The following is a 14,200-nucleotide window of genomic DNA, read 5'->3' as shown; positions in this document are numbered from 1 at the left end:
GACCAGGTGAAGGTAAGCGCTTCCCAAGGCACACATTTTCGGTTTTTAAATGGGGCGGTTTTTCCGAATCCGTCGGGTTTTCGTTCGGCCATGCCCCCCGATTTCCGTCGCGCACATGCCGGCGCCGATGCGCCACAATCCGATCGCGTGCGCCAAAATCCCGGGGCAATTCAGGTACAATTGGCGCTAATCGGAAATATTCGGGTAACACGGCGGGAAAACGCGAATCGGGCCCTTAGTAAATGACCCCCAGTGTGCAAACGTGCGAAGTCTGGTCTCACATTGCCATTTTTTTTCCACATCAGGGTTTTCTCACTGAACATATTTAGGTTTATGGACACGTACAGATTGGGTTTTCTCTACCTGGGTTCAGTCTTCTCACAATTTCAACACTTTTTTCCAATTTTGTCAGTGAACAAAAAAAGAACAAGCTCGAAAATTGATCACTGATTGTCATTGATCAGAGAAAACAACTAAAGTGTGAAAAGGCCCATTGAAAAGACTGGTTCAGTAATCATCAGTGACAAATCACAGGAGCCAGGAAGAGAAAACCAATCTATATGTGCCCATAAGACACAATGCCCAATGTTTACCCTACCGCCTCTTTCAAATTTTCGTCACCTTAGGGTGAATTCACATTGGGTTTTTTTTTTTCACTGAAGCCATTCTGGCGTATATACACATGTACCGATATGTTTACTTTTCTTGTCTTCATAGATTTGTCACTGATGTCTTACACAAGAGCTTACAGTCTATGAGGATGAGGGGTGACACAAGAGCTTACAGTCTATGAGGATGAGGGGGTGACACAAGAGCTTACAGTCTATGAGGATGAGGGGGTGACACAAGAGCTTACAGTCTATGAGGATGAGGGGTGACACAAGAGCTTACAGTCTATGAGGATGAGGGGGTGACACAAGAGCTTACAGTCTATGAGGATGAGGGGTGACACAAGAGCTTACAGTCTATGAGGATGAGGGGTGACACAAGAGCTTACAGTCTATGAGGATGAGGGGTGACACAAGAGCTTACAGTCTATGAGGATGAGGGGGTGACACAAGAGCTTACAGTCTATGAGGATGAGGGGGTGACACAAGAGCTTACAGTCTATGAGGATGAGGGGTGACACAAGAGCTTACAGTCTATGAGGATGAGGGGGTGACACAAGAGCTTACAGTCTATGAGGATGAGGGGTGACACAAGAGCTTACAGTCTATGAGGATGAGGGGTGACACAAGAGCTTACAGTCTATGAGGATGAGGGGTGACACAAGAGCTTACAGTCTATGAGGATGAGGGGTGACACAAGAGCTTACAGTCTATGAGGATGAGGGGTGACACAAGAGCTTACAGTCTATGAGGATGAGGGGTGACACGAGAGCTTACAGTCTATGAGGATGAGGGGATGACACAAGAGCTTACAGTCTATGAGGATGAGGGGGTGACACAAGAGCTTACAGTCTATGGGGATGAGGGGGTGACACAAGAGCTTACAGTCTATGAGGATAAGGCGGTGACACAAGAGCTTACAGTCTATGAGGATGAGGGGGTGACACAAGAGCTTACAGTCTATGAGGATGAGGAGGTGACACAAGAGCTTACAGTCTATGAGGATGAGGGGGTGACACAAGAGCTTACAGTCTAAGAGGATGAGGAGGTGACACAAGAGCTTACAGTCTATGAGGATGAGGGAATGACACAAGAGCTTACAGTCTATGAGGATGAGGGGGTGACACAAGAGCTTACAGTCTATGAGGATGAGGAGGTGACACAAGAGCTTACAGTCTATGAGGATGAGGGGGTGACACAAGAGCTTACAGTCTATGAGGATGAGGAGGTGACACAAGAGCTTACAGTCTATGGGGATGAGGGAATGACACAAGAGCTTACAGTCTATGAGAGGGAGGGGGTGACACAAGAGCTTACAGTCTATGAGGATGAGGGGATGACACAAGAGCTTACGGTCTATGAGGATGAGGGGGTGACACAAGAGCTTACAGTCTATGGGGATGAGGGGGTGACACAAGAGCTTACAGTCTATGAGGATGAGGCGGTGACACAAGAGCTTACAGTCTATGAGGATGAGGGGGTGACACAAGAGCTTACAGTCTATGAGGATGAGGAGGTGACACAAGAGCTTACAGTCTATGAGGATGAGGGGGTGACACAAGAGCTTACAGTCTATGAGGATGAGGAGGTGACACAAGAGCTTATAGTCTATGAGGATGAGGGAATGACACAAGAGCTTACAGTCTATGAGGATGAGGGGGTGACACAAGAGCTTACAGTCTATGAGGATGAGGAGGTGACACAAGAGCTTACAGTCTATGAGGATGAGGGGGTGACACAAGAGCTTACAGTCTATGAGGATGAGGAGGTGACACAAGAGCTTACAGCCTATGGGGATGAGGGAATGACACAAGAGCTTACAGTCTATGAGAGGGAGGGGGTGACACAAGAGCTTACAGTCTATGAGGATGAGGGGATGACACAAGAGCTTACAGTCTATGAGGATGAGGGGGTGACACAAGAGCTTACAGTCTATGGGGATGAGGGGGTGACACAAGAGCTTACAGTCTATGAGGATGAGGCGGTGACACAAGAGCTTACAGTCTATGAGGATGAGGGGGTGACACAAGAGCTTACAGTCTATGAGGATGAGGAGGTGACACAAGAGCTTACAGTCTATGAGGATGAGGGGGTGACACAAGAGCTTACAGTCTATGAGGATGAGGAGGTGACACAAGAGCTTACAGTCTATGAGGATGAGGGAATGACACAAGAGCTTACAGTCTATGAGGATGAGGGGGTGACACAAGAGCTTACAGTCTATGAGGATGAGGAGGTGACACAAGAGCTTACAGTCTATGAGGATGAGGGGGTGACACAAGAGCTTACAGTCTATGAGGATGAGGAGGTGACACAAGAGCTTACAGTCTATGGGGATGAGGGAATGACACAAGAGCTTACAGTCTATGAGAGGGAGGGGGTGACACAAGAGCTTACAGTCTATGAGGATGAGGGGTTGACACAATAGACAATGTGATACCAATAACAAATGGGCCACAAACAACAGATCATGGATCTGTTTAAAGCCTGAGAGACAGTCGCGCGCATTAAGGCTTAAAGATATGCTACACCTACTGTTGAAAAAAATATGTTTCTGCCCGGTTTCGAACCGGGGACCTTTCGCGTGTGAGGCGAACGTGATAACCACTACACTACAGAAACTGCCATGAAACTTGCACACTATTGAGTGAACTGGCAATGTTCCAATTCTTACCCATGTAGTTAACCACATAATTGCCAATAACTTGTAGTGCACTCTCAACTTTTGCTTTCTAGAGAAATGTATACTAGGGCTGTACAATAAAAGAGTTACTTTGCTCTAAAAATAAGAAGAAATGCAGAGTAAATCACAAAATAAAACATATTCCCTGACCGGGAATCGAACCCGGGCCGCGGCGGTGAGAGCGCCGAATCCTAACCACTAGACCACCAGGGAACCTGCCATTTACTTTTCAGATAACAGTAGAAAAATCTACCATGTTGAAGACTACATCTAGATAAAATACAACAACTACCTATTAAAGGTGTGTTCCCACAAAGACAAGATTCTTAAATATATTCAGGATTAAAAAAAAAACACATTCTCTAAATCAATGTAATTAACAAAAATACATTTCACAGATATAATTCCAACCTGTCTCTATCAATCCAGGTGTTTACAATTTAGTTTGTTCCTGGAACTGACCGTAAATCTTCTGACTATGGTTGGACAATTCCCTCTAGTTTATCTTCCATTGGAGGAGAAGGGGGAAAGGTAGGAGGCAGACAGCACTACAGACACGGGCACTTCCTGGTTCAGCTGTGCTTCTAGCATAGTGGGTAGAAGAAACTAGACACTAGTAGACTGTTCAGAAGAGAATGAAAGTGTAGATAAACCCTGTACCCTGATAATCTGAGCACATTGTCAGCACACTGTATGTCATAGCACTAGGGATCATGAAGTGCCTGCTTAGAGAGTACCCGCCAACACTCTGGAATTTTACATTGACCATCACTGAGTGATAAGAGATAAAAAATCCTGTTAAGATAGAAATACAATTGAGTAAAATAGCAAAGTAAGGGGTCAAAATAAGACTTAACCTTGCTAAACAGGTCTATTTCACCAATCTAATCTCTTGTCTGTAATAATCCTAAATGGTTCTTTGATACTCTTCACTCCTTACTAACTCCCAAACAGCAGCCACCTGTCACAGACCTCGGGGCTGTGACAAAATAGACTGTATCCGACAGGAAATTTCCCAATTCAGAAGCTCCACGGATCCCATTCCTCCTGATCACTCTATTACTTTGAGCCAGTCACAGAGGACCAAGTGTCCAGGCTCCTTTCCTCTGCTCGCCCCACTACCTGCATTAGTGACCCTATTTTCTGGTACAGTCTCTCTCCCCAGCTGTCACCTCACTAAAATCTTCGACCTTTCTCTCTCTTCTGGTGTCTTTCCCCATTCTTTCGAGCATGCTGTAGTTACCCCATAACTAAAGAAACCTTCCCTGGACCTATCCTGTGCTATTAACTACTGTCTGGTCTCTAGGAACGCCTGGTCCATTCTCTATAACCCGCTATCTCTCAGCTAACTCCCTCCTTGACCCCCTACAATCTGGTTTCCGCTCTATGTTCTCCACTGAAACTGCTCTTACTAAAGTCCCCAACGATCTCCTCACTGCTAAATCCATAGGTGACTATTCTCTCCTCATTCTTCTGGATCTCTCGGCAGCGTTCGATACTGTGGACCACCAGATCCTCCTCCGGAGGCTTCGCTCCATTGGCCTAAAGGACCATGCACTCTCTTGGTTTTCTTCCTATTTCTCTGACCGCACCTTCAGTGTCTCCTTTTTTGGGTCTCACTCTTCTCACTTTTGGGGTTCCTTAGGGCTCAGTCCTAGGTCCTCTTCTCTTTTCCCTCTAAACTGCCCCCATTGGACAAACCATTAGCAAATTTGGTGTTCAGTACGATCTTTATGCTGATGAGTGTTTCTCTGCTGTCACTTTGTGTTATTTCTTAACACTTTTAAGATTATTGTTGTTTTATCTCTTTGTTACTCAATGTATACTCAGGACATAGTGGTAAAAACAAATTTAAAAAAAAGGAACTTTCCCTGACCGGGAATCGAACCCGGGCCGCGGCGGTGAGAGCGCCGAATCCTAACCACTAGACCACCAGGGAAGCTGTCTCATACACAGTTATATACAAGTTTCCTTGTCACTCATCGTAGTGATGACACATAGAGGTCAATGGAATAGTGACAGGACAGCTATATTATCTGAAGGAATCATATCCCTTAACATCAAGTGAACATGTTATGGAATCTAACCATAGCTCAATAACATCTAAAAAATACAAATATATTGGGGAAGATTTATCAGAAGTGTCCAAGAGCAGAAATGTTCTAGAAGCCAGTGGCAACCAATCAGAGTTCAGCTTTCATTTTATTAGCTGAAGATTAACGCTGAGCTGGGATTGGTTGCTATAAACAACTACAGGCAGCCATTGGGTTACCTACAGTATAGGTTCCATAGGTTTGTTCTTAAGTTGAATTTGTATGTAAGTCGAAACTGTATATTTTATAATTGTAGATTTTTTTGCCCAATTTTTTGCTGTAATTGGACCAGGGAGCTTCATCACAGACACTATAGTAACATCCAGAGAGCTTCACCAGAGGTCACAGAGAGCAGAGGGGTCTGTCTGTAACTAGGGGTAATCTGTAAGTCGGTTGTCCTTAAGTCCTTAAGCCCCTACACCACCCTTTACCTAAAAATAAATAAACAAATAAAATCATAAACATATTAAATATAACCATGTCCCAAAACATTCGATCTATCAAAATAGAATAACGGTTATTCTCCCGTCATTGAACCCCATAATGGAAAATAGCGCCCAAATATCTGAAACGCCATTTTTTGCCTTTTTGCAAAATATAAAAATGTTTAAAAAAGGTGATAAAAAGGTCGTACAGTCCCCAAAATGGTAGGAAAGAAAACATCAGCTCATCCTGCAAAAATGACACCTCCAACAGCTATGTACACCGAAGTACGAAAATGCTGTTAGCGCCAAACAATGGCAAAACAAATAGATTTTTTTTTTTGCACAGGTTTTTATTTCTTCAATGTATTTAAACAAAATAAAACCTATATTACTGTAGTATCCCTGTGATCGTACCGATCCAAAGAATAAAAGATACGTCTCATTTGGGGCGCACAGTGAGTCCTGTAAAACCCAAGTCCACAAGAAAATGAAACAAATGCAATTTTTCACCAATTTCACTACATTTGGAATGTTTTTCCCACTTCCCAATACATGGCATGAAATTTTTAATAGCGTCATTGTGAAGTGCAATTTGTTTTTGCAGAAAACAAGCCCACGAAACAAATCTCTTTTCTGTTATATTACACATGGATTCTTCTGCATTACCTTTACATATCTCATTTATTTAGAATAATCTTGTTACCCTTGAAAAAGACACTATTTTTTGATCTAAAGAGCCTTGTTTATAGAGAATCCAATTTTGGAGAAGTCTCTGTGCCATGTAGTGTCTGCTAGTATCCAGGCTAAAAGGTTCTACATTGGGGTGAAGGTGTGAGCTGTTGCTCTTTGTTGTTGAGCTTGGAATTTTTTTTTTTTGCAACGCCGCCTTCCAAACGCCATAACTATTGACTTTTTTTGTCAATATGGCTTTGTGAGGGCTTATTTTTTTGTAAAAAGACCTGTCCATTTTGTATGTGCACACTTATGGTTCATAAAGTTTTTTAAATGCAGCTAATATAATTTTTTTGCATGATGGATGATTAAAAAATTAAATGTGGGCATAATATTTTCATTTATTTTTTAAGAAGATTTTTGTATGAGATAAATTATTATAGTTTTGTAGCTTTATTTTGTATGGGCTTGCAGGTAAAAAATATGGGGCAGATTTACTTCCCCGGAATGCACTAAAGTTCACCGGCCTATTCCTAGTGAAAGTAAGTGCACGTTTCACGACACTTTTTTTTAAAAAATGCGGTGATTTTTCTGAATCCATCAGGTTTTCGTTCAGTCACGCCCCCGATTTCCGTCGCGTGCATGCCAGCGCCGATGCGCCACAATCCGTTCTGTCCGTTCTGTTCCAGTATTTACTGATACCGGTTGAAGCTATTGGGAGACAATATTTCAGCAGCCTTTACAATGGCTTAGCCCATAGTGAACATAGTGGTTTCATACCTGTTCAGATCATAGCAACGAATTGAATGACCGGTCAGGACTGAACTTCTGCGGTCAGGCCAGATACTCCTTCTGCGGGAAAGATTAACCAACAGAGCAGTCCTAAAGCAACCACAGGAGGGGACACGCAGATGAGAGGACATGTCAACCCCTTATCATGAACCCTGAACCCATGAACCGGCCTCCCGGTGGGCTTTCATGGAAATAAGAATTTTGATAAATTTGTCATAATCTGCTCTAATAATCTGCATCCAAACTAAAGGCAAATTCTACAGCTAGTCAGTTTTAGAAGGCGGAAAAAGTAAAAAATCATCTGTGTTACTTTAGAATAATAACAAAAATTCACTGCAGAGACATGTGATAACTTATACAGATGTTCCTTGCAGCCTGGGGCTAATGTACAGTACATTAGCAGTATCCAAAGATACATCTACAAGTAGAAGTCATTTGTAACGGATGAAGAATTGTAAACCAAGCACACTGACATACTGGTGCGCGCACCCTTTATTAGGATCCAATCTTCTTGTAGCTTCTTATGCCCTTGTTTTTAAGAAATTAAGTTTGTATAAAATTATGCAAACAAGCCTGAGCGGCTGCAGGCTCCATCAACATCTATAGAGCCCTATAAAAATAAGGTCCTAAGAAACTAAAGCAAGAGTGGATCCTGACAGAAGGGGCACACACCAGTATGTCAGTGTGCTTGGTTTACAATCCTTCATCCTGGTGGTAGATGTCCTTTTAGTCAAGGAATACATATGTAATGTCACGCAAGATAGACCTTCACTAAATTCTACATCTAGCTAACTTCCTGGTTGGCAGGAGAAGGGCTGGCACACCTATACATATAGGCTCTGTCCTGGGTTCTGGGTTTCTGTCTTGAGATTTGTGCTAAGAATTGCTAGCTGCTGATTGTCGCAGAGCCAACTCATTTCATTGGAGATTGTTGCCAGAGATGCTGACTAAGGGTCTTCCAGTTCCTGCTATCTAAATGACTTTCTCATTCCTCAGCCAACCTACTGACAGCCTTAGAGAAGGAGTTTGTCATCTGCCTATTATCTGCTGCTGTTCCATTAGAAGTTTTCCTAATAAAGGAACTGTGAGTCTACAACATCACCACTCTCCATCCTGTCGTCCCGTATCATTACAGGCCTCCCTCTTACCATGTGCCTGGGATCTGTCACCTACACCGGAAGTGCCCCAGAGAGAACCTTCCTTGTCACATCATCTCTCTCTTTTCTTGCTTCACCCTTCTGGCCTTGGTGGGTATAGATGAGACCTAAGCTGGCACACTACCATAGTGGGGCCCAATCGCCATCAAGACATTCGATCCGGTCCTAGGTAACAGCCCTCATACACTGCTGGCTCCTGGTAGGGTCATTGCATTTACATATTTCCCCCAGGGCTGCATCCACACAATCAGGTTTTTTAGATGCGCCGATGCAAAATGAGTGATTTTTTTTCACACATTAAATTTAAATAAAAAGTAATCAAAAGGACGTAAAGTCCCCAAAATGGTATCAATGAAAATATCAGATTGTCCTACAAAAATGACACCTTATACAGTTCTGTACAGTGAACTATGAAAAAGTAACATGTCATGAGAATATGTCAAAACTAAGATTGTTTTATGGACAAAAGGATTTACATTTCTTTCAGAATTATAAGATAATAAAACCGATATAAATTTGGTATCTCCATGATCATTTGGACTGCACAGTATTAGTTGGATCGCACAGGAAAAGATGTAAAAACAAACACAACTATGGTTTATCTCATGCCACTAGACAACAATTTGTAAAAGGACCTGGTTAGAAAAGGGTTAAATAAAATGTGTTTCTGCCCGGTCTCGAACCGGGGACCTTTCGCGTGTTAGGCGAACGTGATAACCACTACACTACAGAAACTGCCATGGGGCTGATAGAGGGCTAAAGGGCTTGGATATATCCATATGTTCCTACGTCTTGCATGGTTAACGTTTTAACCCCTTACCACATGTGACATATCTGTATGCCACACATTGGCTTCTGCTGTATGGAGACCATACAAGGCGGGTGCTTGCTGCAACACCCACGGTCAGTGCTGGCACCGATTGCGGGTGTTAACCCTGTAAATGCCAAAAGAAAAGCTGCCGGAGACATTTAAATCCCGGGAAAGCGTGTGCACCACCATATTGGTTTTAATCGCCGCCAAAGTCGTAGGGGGGGGGGGGCAATCAGTTATTATGTCTGATTTTAAGTTTTTAAAAAATGTAATAAAAAAACCCTAAAAATTGTAATCACTCCCTTTTCCTAGAATTGATATAAATATAAATAAACAGTAAAAATGTTAGATATCGCAGCATCCCAAAATGTCCGATCTATCAAAATACAATAACCTTTTCCCCTGGCGTTTAACCCTGCAATGGAAAATAGCGCTCAAAGTGGAAAATGAAACTTTTTTTGCAATTTTGAAAAACATAAAAAATGTAATAAACAGTGATCAAAACACCGCACAGTCCTTAAAAAAAGTAGTATTGAAAACGTCATCAAAAGTCACAAAAAATGACATCACCCCCAGCTCCGAACACCAAAGTATGAAGAAGTTATTAGTGCCAGAGAAAGAAAAATGAAGACATTTTTATTTTGTACAGGAGGTTTTAATTTTTGTTAATGTATGAAAACATTCTAACCCTATATATATTTGTTATCCCCGTGATAGCACCGACCCAAAAAATAAAGTAGACCTGTCAATTGGGGCGGACAGTGAAAGCTATAAAACCTAAGCCCACAAGAATATGCCACAAATGCATTTTTTTTTATCAATTTCTGAGCATTTGGAATTTTTGCCTGCTTCCCAGTACAGGCAGTCCCCGAGTTACACACAAGATAGGGTCTGTAGCTTTGTTCTTCAGTTGAATTTGTATGTAAGTTGGAACTGTATATTTTATCATTGTAATCCGAGCCAGAACTTTTTTGGTCTCTGTGACAATTGGATTTTAAAAATGTTGGGTTGTCATAAGAATCAGGATTAACAATAAAGCTTCATTACAGACACCTGTGATAATTGTTACAGCTGATTATTGTAGCTTAGGGCTAAAGTACAGTAAATTACCAATATCCAGAGGTCCGTTTGTAACTATGGGTCGTATGTAAGTCGAGTGTTCTTAAGTAGGGTACCGCCTGTACCCGGCATGGAATATTAAATACCATCACTATGAGACGCAATTCATTACGCAGAAAGCAAGTCCTCACACAGCTCTTTATATGGAAAAATTTAAAAGTTATAGATTTTTTAAGGTGGGGAGCGAAAAATGGAAATGCAAAAACCTGGCCTAGTCATTAAGGGGTTACGCCGACAGTTTAAATACACTAAAATACATATTATCCATGTAATCGCATGAACACAACTTGTGTGTGTAAAAAGCTTCATCAGTTCCGTAAATTGAATAAGTTGCAGTGGATAAATCTGCTACATCATATGATAAACGATAAGTAAGCGGATTGAGTTATAGAGTTGAGCAGGTTGCCAAAAAGTTTTCACGTAAAATGCATATTTCTGATATGTCTGACACAGAAGCCTCCCTTACAAAGAAACTATTATAAAACAAATGAACTGAAAACGGGCAGATTTCCCTAACAGGGAATCGAACCCGGGCCGCGGCGGTGAGAGCGCCGAATCCTAACCACTAGACCACCAGGGAAACTGCCAGTAATGGAAGAACCACCGGTCTCTGAGCTAGGACCGAAGGGTTCTCCATAGTAGACGCCTGTAAGTTCCTGTTACAGATGGGACCTGTAAGGAAGTATATCAGCCTATGCATCAGCGTAGCCTGACAGTGCTAGTACCCTCTAATACATCATACAACCACTGATGTATTAGGGGACAAGTGAAAAAAAAAAGTTTAGAATAACAATAAACTAATAAATTAATCAAAAAGCCTCAGTACAATTACATACACAAAAAAAAAGTAAAAATGTGAAAAGCATACAAAACATGTAGTATGATGTCACCTACACGGAAGTGCCCCAGAGAGAACCTTCCTTGTCACATCATCTCTCTTTTCTTGCTTCACCCTTCTGGCCTTGGTGGGTATAGATGAGACCTAAGCTGGCACACTACCATAGTGGGGCCCAATCGCCATCAAGACATTCGATCCGGTCCTAGGTAACAGCCCTCATACACTGCTGGCTCCTGGTAGGATCATTGCATTTACATATTTCCCCCAGGGCTGCATCCACACAATCAGGTTTTTAGCCAAAAGCAGGTGCAAAATGAGTGATTTTTTTCGTATTTCACAACACATTCAATTTAAATAAAAAGTAATCAAAAGGACGTAAAATCACCAAAATGGTATCAATGAAAATATCAGATTGTCCTACAAAAATGACACCTTACACAGTTCTTTACAGTGAACTATGAAAAAGTAATATGTCATCAGAATATGTCAAAACTCAGATTTTTGGGGGGACAAAAGGATTTACATTTCTTTTAGAATTAAAAGATAATAAAACCGATATAAATTTGGTATCTCCATGATCATTTGGACTCCACAGTATTAGTTGGATCGCACAGGAAAAGATGTAAAAACAAACACAACTATGGTTTATCTCATGCCACTAGACAACAATTTGTAAAAGGACCTGATTAGAAAAGGGTTAAATAAAACATGTTTCTGCCCGGTTTCGAACCGGGGACCTTTCGCGTGTTAGGCGAACGTGATAACCACTACACTACAGAAACTGCCATGAGGAAAACCGGGGGCTAAAGGGCTTGGATATATCAATATGTTCCTACATCTTCCATGGATAACCTTTTAACCCCTTACCAACATGTGACATATTTGTATGTCACACATTGGCTCCCGCTGTATGGAGACCATACAAGGCGGGTTCTTGCTGCATATTGCAGGAAACACCCACTAGTAACACCTGCGGTCAGTGCTGCCAAAAGAAAAGCTGTCGGAGGCATTTAAATCCCGGCAAAGCGTGAGCGCCACCATATTGAATTTAATCGCCGCCCCTCAAGTCATAAGGCTTGAGGGGCGATCAGTTATTATGTCTAATTTTAACCCATGTATTGCAATGTGCGATTTTGCACATTGTAAAAGATGAGGTGTAAAATCCCCATTTACTGCTATTCTGTAGCATGGCAGTACATGGTAGGATCAATCAGACAAACTAAGGTTTTTTTTAATTTTTTAAAAAAACTTTTCCTACAACTGACTAAAAAGCTTTATCCAGTTCCTGCTCCAGTGGTGAGCATTTTATTTATATATGAAAAACATGTAGTATCACCACATCCATACTGACCTGTAAAATAAGACTAATAAGACATAATAATAAATCATTATTATGAACGCTGTGAAAAAAAATTAAAACCCACCAACATTTATGATTTTTTTTACCTATTTTGTCCTGCACAAAATGCAATAAAAAGTAAACAAAGACTGTATCAATACAAAAATGGTCTTGTTGTAAAGCACAACACGTCTCTCTTCCAGCTATATAGACCGAAAATTACACTACTTGGAAAATGGTGACAAATTTTAAGATGGGTTTTCTCTTTTTATTTTTTGTGAAAGTGTAAATTTTAGGGCTAAATGAACATATTACAGACAAAATCAGACCATTCTAGATTTTACCTTCATTTTGTTTAACTACTATGAAGATCTCAAGGGGTTAACAATCTTCCTAAAAGCTGTTTCTGAAAGTTTGAGGGGCGCAGGTTTGAAAATGGAATGATGTATAGGGGGTTTCTAATATTATATATTTCACATTTCATTAAAAAACAATAATCAAAATAAATTATCCAGGCATGTAAAAAAAAATAAGAAAGCAGACATATGGGAAATGTTATTTAGCAACTAATTTAGGTGGTAAAAAAAAAATATTTGCCTGGAAATTAGATGATTTTGAAAATGGGAATTTCCAGCCATAATTTACCACCAAATTGAAGTACATCAGGTGACAAAAAAGAACAATTTCAAAATTGCTTTGATAAGTAAAGTGTTCATAAGTTATATTCATATAAAGCAACGCATGTCAGAACACAAAAACTTGGGGTTGAGCCTTAAAGTATAAAATGGCTGTCTCCTGAAGGGGTTTTCCCATGAAAGAAAGTTCTCAAATTTTAATAAAATGTCCTTTTTGATCCCTCACTTTGCAATTTTACACAGTTTTATTGGGTTTTAGCTCCTATGATGGTCAGTGTAAAATTGCACAGTATGGGGCGAGCACTAACTTTGCAGACACTTCATGATTCCTCTGTGCTACGAGATTCTATGTGCTGACACTCTCAGCTCTGCTGCCTCACCTAATCTATAAAACATAGTCATGTTGCTGCTATATCACCCCCTCATCTGGGATCCAGAGGTTATCTTGGTTGTGGAGATGCTGCTGTTTCCTTTGCAAGCTGCTAGAAGTACAGCTGAAACCAGAAAGTGCCTATATCTCCCCGTCCACTAGATAAGCTAGTGGGTATGGTCAGAAGATTTACAGTCAGATCCAAGGACAACCAAAATTGTGGACACCAGGACTGATAGAGACAGGTTGGATTTATCTGTGAAATGCAGTATTTTTTTAAATAAGGCCGCGGTCACAGGTGGCGTTTTGAGTGCGTTTTTGACCAGTTTTAATTAAGATAATTGGTAAATCCTGTCAAAAACGGATGCGGTTTTTAATGGACTGCTTAAAAACGGGCCAAAGACGCGTTCAAACGTGTGACCGTTGCCTTAGTCTTGGCAATATATGTTGTATGGACATGTGAAAAAATCTTTAGCTGTTTTTTCTTGAAGAGAGAAGCTGATGGAATCTTCTTGAAGATATCTGTCTTGCAGTTTGGCTCCCCATCCCTTTTTGCTGGCCTGGGTCTTAATTCACATCATTGGAATTTAATGCCAAGTAAAACCTGTGTTTTATTTGTTTCTCCAGGGTGGTGAACTTTTAAAAAGTGCACACAAAA

At 41.1% G+C, this 14,200-nt stretch overlaps 1 protein-coding gene and 5 non-coding genes across 7 annotated transcripts in view; all 6 read right to left on the bottom strand.

The window, feature by feature from the left end:
* Positions 1 to 14,200, bottom strand: part of LOC140125758 (LIM homeobox transcription factor 1-alpha-like) — a 105,626-nt gene that overhangs the window by 49,608 nt on the left and 41,818 nt on the right. The window lies entirely within an intron of this gene.
* Positions 3,158 to 3,230, bottom strand: TRNAV-CAC (transfer RNA valine (anticodon CAC)). Its single transcript has one exon. It is a non-coding gene; the product is annotated as a tRNA-Val (tRNA).
* TRNAE-CUC (transfer RNA glutamic acid (anticodon CUC)) lies at positions 3,433 to 3,504 on the bottom strand. Its single transcript has one exon. It is a non-coding gene; the product is annotated as a tRNA-Glu (tRNA).
* On the bottom strand, positions 5,159 to 5,230 carry TRNAE-CUC (transfer RNA glutamic acid (anticodon CUC)). The gene has a single exon. It is a non-coding gene; the product is annotated as a tRNA-Glu (tRNA).
* Positions 9,093 to 9,165, bottom strand: TRNAV-AAC (transfer RNA valine (anticodon AAC)). The gene has a single exon. It is a non-coding gene; the product is annotated as a tRNA-Val (tRNA).
* TRNAV-AAC (transfer RNA valine (anticodon AAC)) lies at positions 11,908 to 11,980 on the bottom strand. The gene has a single exon. It is a non-coding gene; the product is annotated as a tRNA-Val (tRNA).

The sequence above is a fragment of the Engystomops pustulosus genome, chromosome 4 (assembly GCF_040894005.1).
Source record: "Engystomops pustulosus chromosome 4, aEngPut4.maternal, whole genome shotgun sequence".
In the NCBI taxonomy this organism is placed as follows: domain Eukaryota; kingdom Metazoa; phylum Chordata; class Amphibia; order Anura; family Leptodactylidae; genus Engystomops; species Engystomops pustulosus.
This window is presented reverse-complemented; position numbering and strand designations above follow the sequence as displayed.